A 12426-nucleotide genomic window follows, 5' to 3' on the forward strand; every position below is an offset into this window, starting at 1 on the left:
GATCTTATCCCCTGTGGGGTAGGTTTTCCATGGTGCTTATAGCAGAAATGAATGCAATGGGCTATCCACTTAGAAATGGTTTGCTTTGAAATGGTCTTCCCCCCTCTGCCCCTGCAGCAAAGCCAACTAGCAGCTGTTCAAATTTTCTGAGAGACTTAGCCCTGTCCAAATAAAATCTAAGTTGTCTGTGCAAGTCCAAAGAGTGCAGTATTCGTTCTTCTTTGTTTTGTGGATTCGGGAAAAAGGTAGGAAAATGAATGGACTGATTTAGGGCCACACTAGACACCACCTTGGGCATACAGGAAGGAATGGTCCTGAGGGAAACCCTGTCTGCATGGAAGATAATGAAAGGTTCCACTGCCATGAGGGCCTGTAATTCAGACACTCTTCTTGCTGAAGTGATGGCTAGAAGGAAGGCTGTTTTCCAAGAAAGGAATTTCAACTCTGCAGCTGGCTCAAAACTAGGGAGAGTGAGCTTTTCCAATACAAAGTTAAGGTGCCAGGCTGGAGTAGGGGCTCTCCTGGGGGGGGGTCTTAAATTCTTGGCACGTCTGAGGAATTGCTTCAGCAGGGGGCGAGAGAAGAGGGGTGGTTCAGTATTATAATGTGCTGAAATGGCAGAGGTATGAAGTTTAATTGACGAGAAGGATAGGCCCTTGTGGAGCATTTCTGTTAAGTACTGAAGTATATGAGGTAAGCTGGGCACTGTTGTGCCCATTTTGAGTCTGGCTCCCAGAACAGTATCTCTTCCACTTTTCAGCATAGGAGTTTCTAGTACTAGGCCTCCTTGCCTCCAGAATGACATCTAGCACCTGCTTACTGAGGGATGCTATTGGAGAGCTCAAGGAATTAGCCAGGCTGCAAGGTTCAGGGTTTGAAGCAGAGGGTACAGAATCTGGCCTGCTTGCTGAGACAGCAGGGAAGGGGCCTGAGGCAAGTACCATGGTTCCAGCAGTGTCACACTGCGCAAGAGGGGTTACCAGTGCTGGCATGGCGTATTGTCCTTTGCTTGTCCTGTTTTATCTTTAGCAGAACCTTCGAGAGGAGAGGCAGAGGGGGAAAGGCATAAACAGAGAGGCTTTCCCAGGTAAAGGACAGGGCATCCACTTTCCAAGCTTGACTGTGGGAAGTCCTTGTGCAGAATTTGTCCAGTTGGTAGTTCTGAGGGGAGGCAAACAGGTATATCTCTGGAGTCCCCCATTTGTTCCTCAAGAATTTGAATATCTTTGGTTCCAGTTTTCATTTATGTGGGGCCATGAGATTTCTTCTTCGGTCATCTGCCAGAGAACTTAGCTTGCCTGGCAGGAATTGAGCCTGTAGGTGCACTTGGTAGCTCAAGGCTGTGTTCCACAGAGCCATGACTAGTCTGCAGAGAGGGTATGAGTGGGTTTCCCCCTGCTTGTTTATGTACCACATAACTGTGGTGTTGTCTGTCTTTACCAATAATTGTCCTGGAAGAATGTGGTCTTTGAAGGCTGTCAGGGAATTCTGTACAGCTAACATTTCTTTTTGGTTGATATGCAGGTGCATCTATCTGGTTCCATTTGCCCTTAATGCACTGCCCTGCCAAGTGAGCCCCCATGCATAGGCTGATGCGTCTGTTGTTAGGGTTTGGGTGGCAGGGGGTAGAGTGAAAGGGAGACCCTTGTTGTGGTAGCAGGCCTCTGCCCACCAAAGGAACTCTGTCTTTATACACGGAATGATAGGAATCATGGATTCCAGGTCCTGGGAATGTTGACACCATAGGCTTTTTAGATAGCAGTGTAGTTTCCTCATATGCAGTCTTGCATATGGAATTAGTAGAATGCAAGAGGCCATGAACCCCAGGGCTTGCAGAATTTTCCTTGCAGAAGCTGGGTCTTTGTGGCCAGTAGTTTGAAGTAGGATGTCAAATAAACTTGTTTCTCTGGAGTGAGGAAAGCCATCTGGGAAGTTGTGTTCTGGCTTGCTCCCAGGAATACAATCTGTTGGCAGGGTACTAGATGACATTTCTTTTCATTTATGGTGTACCCCAGTGAGGTTAGAAGTTTCTTTACGAATGCCAGATGTTTTAATAACAAGACCTGGCTTTCTGCCTGAATCAGACAATCGTCCAAGGATGGGTATATCTGAATATTTCTCTGCCTGCAAAATGCAATGGCTGGAGCTAGACACTTTGTGAATACCCTGGGTGCAGTAGATAAGCCAAAGGGAAGTGCAGAGAACTGATAGTGCATGCAGCCTGCTTTGAAGCGTAGGTATTTCCTGCAAGATTCCCTTATGGGAATGTGCAGGTAAGCTTCCTTTAAGTTTAAGGTTGCCAACCAAGCATCTTTGCATAGGAAGCAGTTGAAGTGTTAGCATTTTGAATTTTGGGATTACCAAAAAGGTGTTTAGAATAGAGAGGTCCAGGATAGGATGCCAGGAGCTGTCTTTTCTGGGTACCAGGAAAAGTCTTGAATAAAAACCTTGTCCCCTTTCTTCTGCTGGGACAGGTTGAATAACCCTGATACTTAGAAGAGAGAGAACCTGCTGTAGAGCCTCTGCCCACTGATTTGGGGGTAGGTCTGGTCAACCGTTTGGGGTTGGACGGGTGTGGAAGTAGAATCTATATCCTTGGGAAACTATATTCAAAACCCATTTGTCCTGGGTAATGAGTTCCAGGTTTTTTGCATGCAGGGCGAGCTTTCCTCCTATGGGAGCAGGTAGTTGAGCAGGGCTTGGAAGGGTTAAGGTGAAGTCATTTTGCCATTTTTCCATAGGGGGGTGTCTTACTACTCTCTGCTTTGGAAGTGGGAGCTCCCCACTGCTTAGGCCTGTGCGTAGCCTGAGACTGTAACCTAGGTGGTCTGCTGTTCCTGGGTTTGGACTGAGAAGGCCTGGAAGAGGCTGGAAAGGATCAATTCTTTGAAGGCAAATGCCTACTAAATCTGGGAGGATGTACTTGCAGGAAATCTTAACAGTTTGCATAGATTTAGCTTTTTCCTCCATCTTTTTGAGGACTTCTGCTTTGTTGCCAAACAGGCAGTCTTGGTTTATGGGGGCATCCAGTAATTTAGCTTTAACATGATCTGGCAAGTTTTGCTTCTTAAGCCAAGCATGCCTTCTAAGTACAGACCCAGTGACAGCAGCCATGCAAGATGCTTCTAAAGAGTCAAAACCACATTGCAAAGTATGTTTAACAACTTGTTCTGCAGAATGCATTAAATCCTGTAATTCTTTGTGTTCAGCACAGTCAGGAATCAACATCATTTTCTGTTTAAGCAGTCTCATAATATGCTGCTGGTACTTTGACACATGAAACTGGCAATTTAAAGCCCTAATGGCCAAAGTAGCAGAAGTATATACCTTCTTACCCAATCTGTCCAAGGCTCTAGAATCTCTATCAGAAGGGGTAGGGTTTTTGGCAGCAGTAGCCTTAATGCCCTTTGGTCCTTGGGAAATGGTCTCTGGGTCCGCAGTAGGATTCTTGAAGAGGAACTTGCGAGAGTCAGGTACTCTGTAATACCGGTCAGGTTTTCTGGGAGCTGGAGGTAAAGTGCCTGGGGAAATGCTAGATTCCAAGAAAGCATCATCTACAGTGTCCAGAACAGGAGGGACAGCTAAAGGCATGTATTGAGGGAGGAGTAAGAATTCCCTAAGCCTCTTTTTGGAGCCAGAGTAATCCTGGCTTTCCCAGCAGAAGTGCTCCCTAAGAGTGTGCAAGATTTCACCAAAAGAAAAATCTTCTGGAGGGGAAGCAGAGGGAATGGAATCCTCTGCATCAGAATCCTCATAGGTAGATAAGGGCAAATCCTGGTAATCAGAAGAAACAGAAATATCAGATTCCTGATGAGAAGAATCAGAAGGAAAATCAGTTCTAGGTCTCTTAGAGGGGAAGGCTGGCTTCCCCTAATTAAGTTAATAAGGTCTTCAGCCATTCTAAGCATTTGTTTTTTTTAGGCATATGGGTCTGAGCATGCGGTTTGGACGTCAGTTTTCTAGGCATGGGTCGGGTTTTAGGCCTGGATGAAGAAGATGGCGTTGGTTGAAAATGCAAATCTGTAGGCCTGAATACACTCACAGAAGCCGGTGCCTGCACAGCGGCTCTGGACCCATCCAAGGTAGAGACATCTGCAGGTTCCATAGTCGAAGAACCATCTCGCAGCATACCGGACTCCGAATGGGTCTCGGTAGAGGCCTGTGAATCTGAGGTATCAGGGGCTGCGAAAGCGCCTGAGTACTGGCGGACTGATGACTAGCTTAACGGAAGTGCCGTCAGCAGTTTTGGACCTATGCAGTCTGTCTCTGTCTTTATCCTTACGTTTTTTCTGAATAATCGGTAGTCTGATGGCTTACCAAAGCCATTTCTGGATAGTTTTACCAAGTACCAAAATAATTTGCTGCAAATATAGCCCAACGACAAATCGTTTGGGGGTTGAACAAGGCACAAAACCGACAGCGAGGGACGTTGTGGTCTGGGCCTAAGCAATGAATGCAGTACAAATGAAAATCTTCATGAGGTATTTGCTTTCCACGGGTAAGACAATTGTTAACTTTTACTGACATCGGTTAAGAGCAAGAAAAAAGAATCCCCAACGGGGTACTTGGCTTTCTTGAAGACTTCGGTTCTGAAACTCGAAAATGAAAATTTCAGGAGTCGGCCGACCGGCACTTGCTAACTGCTTCTGCTTCGGGCACAGCGTGGCAAGAAAGACTGATGTAATGGCGTTGGCTGCATGTTTATACTCCTGACGACCTGACGTCATGGAAGAAGAGACAGCATCCGATGCAGGAATCCAAGACTCTGGTATTCTGGCCGGCTGAGGGCTACCTGCAGGCAGATAACCCCAAATGTGATAACTGCAACAGTGAAACATGAAGAACATCAGACATCCAAAATATGAAAACACTGAAGAAACAGCCAAAAGAATTTGTATAAAAGGCTTTAACTGATCTTAGCACCTTGCGTACAAAGAACTCTCCTTGAGATAAAACAAGACAGGTAAACAGCTCAATTAAATACATAATAAAAACAATTATCCAGTCATAGAAAAGCAGATTAGGGCATATCTATATTTAATTCATAAGGTGCCAGAGTCTTAAATCAAAGAATAAATTTAGCTTCCACTTTTTCCAACATTTTAAATATTGCTTTGTATATCTTACATTGTTTTTAATCCATCTTAAAATACAAATATAAATCTCTTGAGCTGAAAGTGATTTGCTCCAAGATGGAAATTAAGATAGCTCCAAGATACTTTGCCTAGCCTGATATGGAGGTAGGCATTCTGAAGATCAACACAGCGCATCCAATCTTTTGCCAAGAATCAAGGTAAAACTGACTGTATCGTGACCATCCTGAATTGGTCTTTCTGACAATTATTCAGCTGACTGAGATCCAATACAGGCTTGAGGTTCTTGTTTTTCTTTGGAACCAAAAGAAACTGGAATGAAATCCTGCCTCTTTCTAGTCTGGCGGTACCTCTTGGATGGTTCTTTTTTAAAGTAAGAAGACCATTTCTCTTTTTGCCACCTAAAACAATTTTTTTGGGGGGGGCTATTGGATAGCCTTTGGATATTATTCCTCTTACACATATGTTCTGAGTGGTGGCCATCCATGAAGGACAGTACAGAGATAAATGACCCTTGATCACTTACAGAGGAGGGCAGTTGGGCAGCCCTTCAGGGAAGATGAGGCTGCCTGCTAGAAGAGGACCCACTGAATCTCTGGTTGTGTGGACCCCCCCTTAGCCTCTGGACCTGTGTCCATTGAAGGGGGCTACCTCTGCCTCAGCCATCTGTCAGATGTCAAGTTGAATGCCTGAGGCTTGGATTTTCTAAACCAGAGTGAATTTGGGCCCTTTTCAGAATCAGAATCAGAATCACATTTACTGGCCAAGTATGCACGCATACAAGGAATTTGACTCTGGTTTCAGTGACTCTCCAAGTATAAATTACATAAGATGTACATACAACTATTAAGAACAAGACAAACAACATACATGCAACTATTAAGAATAAGACAAAAAAGTAAATATACATACAAGGTGCAAAGTGCAACTCAGTGCAAGAAATAATGAAATAAACTCTGAAAGAAACGAGCATTAATATGTAAACAATACTTCAGAATCCTCTGAGGCTTGGGAAAAAGAATACCCCAACCTAATAAGCAGAGTTAACAGTTTATGAACTTGATGGACTGTGGAAAAAACTGTTCTTACATCTGCTTGTTTTGGTGCATATTAATCTATAACGCCTGGCTGATGGTAATAGTTTAAAAAGATGATGGCCTGGATGTGAAGGGTTGGTGATGATTTTCCCTGCCCTCGTCATGACTTTAGGATAGTACAGGTCCTGTAAGGAGGGCAAACTAGCACCAATGATATTTTCAGCAGACCTGCTATTCAATGTAACCTATTTTTGTCATGATTAGACAGACATCCAAACCACACTGTTATGAATGAGCTGAGAACAGACTCAATGACTGCTGTATAGAACAGAATCAACAGTTCCTGTGGGAGGTTAAACTTCCTCAGCTGTGCCTTTTTTTATGATGGACCTTACATTGGTCTCCCACTTCCAAGTCCTCAGAGATTATAGATTCCAAAAACTTAAAGGATTCCACAACTGATATAGCAGTATTAAATATAAAGAGGGGGAATAATGTTGTAGTACCCACTCCTAAAATCCACTGTCATCTCCACAGTTTTAAGAATGTTCAGTTCCAGATTATTCTGACTACACTAAAGGGCCAGCTGCTCAACCTCCCATCTGTATGCAGACTCATCACCATTCCTGATCAGCCCAATGATAGTTGTATATTCTGCGTATTTAATAAGTTTGACAGAGAGGTCCTTAAAGGTGCAGTCATTACTTTAGAGGGAGAATAGCAGTGGTGAGAGCACACATCCCTGGGGGGGGGGGCACCTGTATTGATCGCGTGATAGCGAGATGTAAATTTCCCTAGTTTCACCCATTTCCTATTGGCAGAAAACTGGTGATCCATTGACAGGTGGAAGCAAGAATGGAAAACTGGGAGAGTTTCAAGTGAAGAAGTTCTGGAATTAGTGTATTAAATGCAGAGCTGAAGTCCACAAACAGAATCCTTGTATATGTCCCTGGGTTGTCAAGATGTTGCAAGATATAGTGTAGGCCCATATTAACTGCATCATCCACTGACTGGTTCTCTTGATAAGCAAATTGAAGGGGGTCCAATGAGTGAGCTGCAATATTCCTTCAAGTGAGCTAACACCAGCCTCTCAAAAGTCTTCATGACCACTGATGTCAAAGCAACAGGCCTGTAGTCATTCAGCCCTGTTATAGTGGATTTTTTATGCATTGGAATGATTGCAGCTTGTTTGAAACATAACGGAACTTCACACGGTTCTAATGATTTATTAAAAATCAGAGTAAAAACAGGAGCCAATTGATCAGCACACATTTTTAAACAGGAGGGTGAAACCCTATCTGGACCAGCTGCTTTCTTAATCTGCTGTCTTTTAAAAAAAATGATACACATCCTCCACAGAGATAATTAATGCAGGCTGAATGTGAGAATGTATGGAAGAGAGTCATACAAGTCTGAACATTGACAGAGCTGGTAACAGTGTCATTTGTAGCCTCAGGATGATCAAACCTGCAGTAAAAAGCATTCAAGTCATCAGCCAGCTGGTAATTAGCAGCAGTGTAGGGGAACGGTTTCCTGTAGTGAGTGTAGCTTGATTCCTACTACAAGACCTTGGAGGGGCCTCAAATCTCATTCCAATGGTAGAAAGCTTCCTGCCATCCTGTTCACACTTCTACAGTGTTTTTCCACAGAAGGACCAAACAATGAAAATTCATTAAAAGGGGTATTCACAAAGCATGACTTACAGTTATCTGCAAAAATTGCACACGTGCAGCCAAGCCTGACATCTCCCAGCAACAACCACTGTAGCTGCCCTAGACTCTCCATTAGCAACATTGTGCATGTGCTGCATGACGATGTGAGAAATATTAATTATCGTGCTCAGAGATATTTCCAGCTACTTCCTTGAGTCCAATATTGGGGGCCTTCTCAAAGAGGCAAGTGCTTATTGCATAAGATTCCTCTGAAAACGTCTCATGTGAGTGGCATAGTTCAGGGCCCAATGGAAAAAGTTGCCCAAAGCATACACCCACTTTCCTAATCTGTCCATAGCCCTGGACTCCTTGTTGGGTGAATGGACAGTAGCTGCACTGTAGCTCAGCTCCTTTTTTGTTGCTGCTATGATAATGGAATCAACCAATAGACTTTTGGCCCAATGCTGTCAATCCTGGGGGGGTCTAAGAATTTTGTTGGATTCCATGGTTCAGATTCACAAGAGTAGAGGTCCTGCCATGACCTCCAAATGGCCACACATATGATATATTAATTTATCTGCTGGGGGGACACACCAAAAGTAGCATGCGTCAAGCCATAGGCCTCAAAAAGAATCTACTTGTCCTGGGTGATGGGGATTAAGTGGACCAAGATTCCCACTGCTGCAGGAGTTCCAGGAGCTTGCTGAAAGTGGCATTTTCAGGAGGGGACTTGGAAAAACCTTCTCTCTATCCTATGAGTCCGTGCCAGATGTGACTGATTCTTATGGAGAGTCAGTGTGTCATCTTTTACACATTCTCCTTCTCAGAACATTGGGGGGTATGCCCCAACAATTAAAAGGACTCATTCTACTGTTGAGCAGTAGCTTTGAGGTCTGGCCCTTGGCTCTGATCCACGTACACATGTTGGGGTTGAGGCCAAATGGAGCGTGTGTCACAGACTGAAACCAATCCCATGGAGCTTTGTGTGCCAACACTCAATGGAGATGATCCTATCCTCTACATAACTTAAAAAGCTGTGCCAACAACTGCCAGATCTGAGGATACAGCTTCCATGACTGGAACAGTCATCCTGTAGGAGAAATGGGAATCATTGAAAATGGAATTCCCAAAGTGAGGAGGGTGGACAGCTTAAAGGAGAGGGTCGGCGCAGAGGACTCAAAAGCTGACGTCTCTGACACTGACAAGGGGGCCCGTGCAAGAGCTATGATGAAGGTGCTGAGGACAAGGTGTCGAGTCAACAGTCACATGACGGCCAAAACTCAAAGAATCTCACAGTTAAATGTATCAGATCAGGCATCTCGAATGCTACACCAGGTATAGTGGTTGGCACCAAAGGAACCAACCTTAGGTCCAGGATCATCTCCCAAAACCACCAATGCCAGAACCTACATAAGGGAAGGAGCTAGTAAAGGGGATGTAGGGATAACCCTATCCACCCTCAGGAGTCTTTCCATCCCCATGGCTCTATCTCAATTTATGTCTTCAAGAAGGACCTCATAATGCAATCCAGACCTACTCAGATGTGTATTTTTGTAGGCCCTGAAGGACAGAAACGAAGAAGTGGAAGGATGTCGAGAAGGCATCCTGGCAGTTCCCATTCAGAGCTAGTTACACTATTGAGCCTTTTGGGTGACTTAACCTGAATCACAATCCGCTCCAATAACTGTGGAACCAGTGGAGGAGACTGTATTAGATTCAATGCCAAACTGATTTCTGATCTGGGAATCTTTGGAGCCAAAGATGATCCTGACCCCTCAAGACACCTTTTTCTACACTCGCAGCCCTTAGACAGTACAGTTGTGTAGGTAAACTTATCATAATGGTAGATGTTTGAATAATCACTGCTGCAGCAGCCTTAGCTATATAGGTTATATTCCTGCCAAGGATATAACAGCTGGCCAATGTCCAAAGCTTCAGGGCACCTTCCATGTGCCCAAACTGTCAGTAAGCTTGAGCTCAGCTAATTAACAAGAAAGGCTGGGTGCCAAGCCCTTCATGGCTTTCATGCCAACTGACAGAGGGAGGCTGACTCTGAAAGGACAATGCTAGGAAATTTAAAAAAATAAGTATAAACACCCTTACTTAAAAAACACACCAAGAAATAAGGGAGGTGGAGGGAGGGAGCAGCTACTGCAGCAGTGATCATTCAAACATCTACTGCTATGGTAAGCATACTTACACAACTGTACTATGTTCACCATATTGATTACTGCTGCAGTAGCCTTAGCTATATGGGCAGATTACCCTCGCTTACTATATTTGATAGTTGGAAGGGAAAGGGTCAAGGAGGCCCTGGAGTATTGTCCTAGCAAAGACTAATCTAGACTGAGAGAAGCAATCAAGCTTGTAATACCTTGTAAATGGTGTGTGTGTGTGTGTGTGTGTGTGTGTGTGTGTGTGTGTGTGTGTGTGTGTGTGAGTGAATGTGTAAACAGAAAGAGAGAGAGCGAGAGAGGACCATGTTGTTGCTTTTAGAATACTTCTAGAATCTACTCCATTCCAAAAAGCCATAGATGAAGCCAAGGCCCTGGTAGAGTGGGGCCTTAACCCTGCCTGGAATAATTCTGTTGTGGTGAAAACAACAAAAGAAAACAGCCTAAGACGACCATTTGTAAATAGTCTGTTTTGACATAAGTTGTCCCTTCTTACCTTCACAAGAAATGAACAACTGATCTGAAAGATTTAGTTCTGTCAAGATAGCATCCGAGTTATCTGAGGATAATGCATACCTTGGATGGCCATTCTTTAGGTTCAGGAAAGAAAATGAGGAGATGGACAGTTTTGCTTAATGCAAAGCAGGACACCACTTTAAGCATAAAAGTATGATTACGTCTCCAAGAAACCCTGTCTCTGTGGAGTCTGCCACTCAAATCCTGTCAACCCAAATATGGCTACAGGTCATAAACAGTTGTGGTCACCCTATTTACACTAAGTTACCTGATGGTGTCAACAGGCTGCAGCCAGGATGGAAAAAAAACAGAAATCAAAAGGGATTAACTTAAGAGTGTATATGATATGCAGATATGATATTACATCACTTGGTAAGCAAACTATCAAGTTATAAAAAAAAATGAGTTTCAAGGAATGCTTCTTCTCTATTAGTGTTTCTCAAAGGAGCTTTACTTGGATAAGTGCTTTCAACAATCAACTTCATTACATCCAGTACAATCCATGTTAACAATCATTTGTGAGTAGTTCAAGTACATACAGTTTTACAACAATGAGAAGGGAAGGGGTATTCATTATCTTGAAAAAATGAGTTTCCTGACTGGAGAGAGCAGATGAATTCCACTGGATGAAAGAAATGCCTGATTTCCATTTGAGTTAGTCAGTTGTGGGATTTATTTTAGTTACTAGCCAAAGGGAAATGGATACCTTATATCTCTTAGTTCGTCAACCTTGAGTTTACATTTTCAACATTCCATACATGACAATTATCTGGTTCAAACTGTACTCCCCAGATGCTGTTTCTATCCATATAATTTCCTAGAAGCTATTTCTTAATATACCACCTATTTGATGAACAGCTGATTTGGCATAGTGGTATGTTGCTCTGACTGTAGTGCACAGGGTCCAGGGTTCAAGACTTGGCAGTGAAATGCATGGTGGTAAAACAGCATTTTGGTCGGGAGGTTGGCATAATGGTTAAGATGTTTGCCTTACAGACAAAAGGTGCTGGGCTTTGATTCTCACATGGGAAAAATAGCTAGGCTTAAAAATGGCTCACACAGGCATTTAGCCTAGTACTAATCTATGAACTATACATTGGCTGTATAAATTCAAGATATTTTCTTCTGCATAGACATTGACAAATTATAATCAGATCTTTGGCCTACATATTCTGCTTTTATAAATATTTTTTGTTGATACGCTAATCAAGGTTACAGATAATTGTGCTTTAGCCCCCTTTGATGGGGCTAGAGGCAGTACTGAGGTTTAAATCTTTTTAAGTGTTGCCTATGTTATCTATTCTAGCACTGTCATTGTCCCCCTTTACTCAGCCCTCATTAGGCCAATCATTGAATATCATACCCCTTTGGCATGCATCTGTCCAGACACATGCAACAACTGAACACCCACAGAGATACAGTAAACGAGACTTACATTTTTTACAATGTCTCCGTCACTTCACTTGATTAAATTCTGCATAAGCAGAGACCTTGAAGATCCTGCATGCTTCACTTATTCAAAAAAGAAAAGTGTGTCTGTCTGTCTGTGGAAAGAGCAGCCCTATCACAAGCAAAGTTCTTAAACAAAAGGGTGGAATGTTATGAGATAAGTGTGTTAAGGCCCAATAGTGCAGAAAACAAGAAAAAAACACATTCTGACAGGAAATTTTAATAAAACAGTAATCCTATTTTGCAAACTGAAGTAAGAAAAAGGTAAATACAAAATGCACACAACAGCAAGGAGACTTTTAGCGGCAATGCAAAATAACTCAAAAAGTAGCTTGCTGTAGATCTCAGGAAGCCCATGTATTTTGAGTGAAAACGCCAATTTTATGCCAGCTTGGGTGTTTTCTCTGTTGGAATAAAGCTTTTCACATATGAGGAGTAAACAAGCCTGTGGAAATTGTTTTGAAAAAAGGTACTGAATTACTTTTACAAACTATTCTCAGCTGAG

At 43.1% G+C, this 12426-nt stretch overlaps 1 protein-coding gene across 1 annotated transcript in view; it reads right to left on the reverse strand.

The window, feature by feature from the left end:
• The window catches only part of HEATR6 (HEAT repeat containing 6), a gene marked incomplete in the record, with an annotated part of 1433578 nt that overhangs the window by 1298080 nt on the left and 123072 nt on the right, over positions 1–12426 (reverse strand).

Source organism: Protopterus annectens, chromosome 13.part0, assembly GCF_019279795.1.
Source record: "Protopterus annectens isolate FY-2018-M chromosome 13.part0, PAN1.0, whole genome shotgun sequence".
NCBI classification, from domain to species: domain Eukaryota; kingdom Metazoa; phylum Chordata; order Ceratodontiformes; family Protopteridae; genus Protopterus; species Protopterus annectens.